This window comes from Austrofundulus limnaeus, unplaced genomic scaffold (genome assembly GCF_001266775.1).
Source record: "Austrofundulus limnaeus strain Quisiro unplaced genomic scaffold, Austrofundulus_limnaeus-1.0 Scaffold1036, whole genome shotgun sequence".
Lineage (NCBI taxonomy): Eukaryota > Metazoa > Chordata > Actinopteri > Cyprinodontiformes > Rivulidae > Austrofundulus > Austrofundulus limnaeus.
Window position 1 is genome coordinate 15837 of NW_013953438.1, and position 1811 is coordinate 17647.

Here is a 1811-nt window from a genome sequence, read left to right on the forward strand (position 1 = left end):
AAATTACTATAATGTGGATTAAATTTGCAGTAGTTTATTGATGTGAAACTCAGTCTAACACTTATTACTGAAGCATTAAAATGCTAAATCTAATTGTGTTTGTAAAGAAAAACAGATTTATACAAGATGGACTGTTTTGAGAGCAGCAACAATTTGTTGATTCAGCTCATGAATTTCCTCCTTGTTTAATGGAAGAGGGAAAGGAAAAACCAAGATGTTGTGTAGAAAGAGTAAACACTGTATGTGACGTATGAAATATAAACTTCTAACAGTGTTATTTATAGAGGATATATTTGTTGAATCATCGAATTTATTCACGTTGCAATGTTTTCTGAAAAACAGTGATAATCGTCACTAAAAATGAGCCAAAAATAAGAATATCGGCACAAACGTCCATCAGCCTGGCATCTACGAAAGTGTAAGTAAATAAAATTTGTCTTGTTAAAACTAGACGTTCTCTGGGGAAATTCTAAGTGCTGACACTGATGAGGATGTCACGCTGACACAAATCATCCACACAAACATAACGAACTGGGCGTATTCCCCATGGCAACAGCTCTTCTTTCACTCTGCAGGACAGTGTGTTCTATCGCGCACTAAAAAAACTGCTCAGATAGAAAAGACACACACACACACGCACACACACACACACACACAAAAAAAGGACCAAGATGTTTATCCACATTTACCAGATCTGAGTGGATTGAGCCTCTGCTGGAGGCGAATGAGCTTCATCCTGCCTGCAGCCTACAAGACCCATTTCTGTCCTGATGCTAAACAAGACAGAACCCCCCGCCCCACCACCACCACCACCAGAGGTCCTGTGTTCAGGTCTTAATGGGTCATAACTGGGTTAGCTGTACTGCATGCTAATATTCTAGTAGGCTGGTGCAATTTTATGTGTGAAACACAATATTAGTATAACTGTGATTGATGTTTGCAAAATGCAGATTGAACCCAAAATATATAATAAGGAAAAAAATACAGTAAATCAGAAATATGACTGTACAAATATGAGATATTTTGGTAGTAAATCACATTAAAGCCCTGTATGTGTGCCTGCCTGGTACTTGTGGGGAACATTTTGAATATGTGGAGAACGGGTTTGGTTGTCAAAGTTGCTAAATCTTTTCTCCTAGAAAGCGCTGTTACAAAATTTTTGCATTTGAGTTTCCAAAATAGTTGTCACAGACTACCCACGTTTTGATTTTAGCAGTGTGACATCGTTCAATGAGGTGAGAGGGCTTATTGTGTTTTTCACATCATAACTTTTGATTATTTTGTGATCATTTTGAATTGCCTTTAAACAATGGATTTAAAATTAAACACTTATTGGCATTTGAAAGTAAAAACGCAGAGCTAGACTGTTTTTTTTTCTTTGCTAGACTATAACATGTGCTTGCTAGCACAACTGCTAGCAAAACATTCCTGATGGGGTTGGTGGCCAGACAGCCCCTGACGTGATGCTCAGGGCAGTCTGCGCCGTGAAACTGCTGCACAAATCTATCTGAAGTACAGCAAAGGACTTTAATATCATTTATCAAACACTGGCAAGATACAAACAAGAAGTCCATCAGAGGTTTCTGGGGATGAAATTGGCCCATTGGTGCCTGTGAGATACACCAGGGCAGCCTCTTTACATCTGTCAGAACTGTGATGCAGACAGTGACTGAATAAAAATGGATAGGCCCTACTCTGTTCAGATGCAAACAACTTGAATCTATTTTTTATTCAATTTTTTTGACAAGTCCTATCAGTTTATGGCAAATAAGATGTTGTTACCTATATAAAATGTTTTTTTTATCAACTAA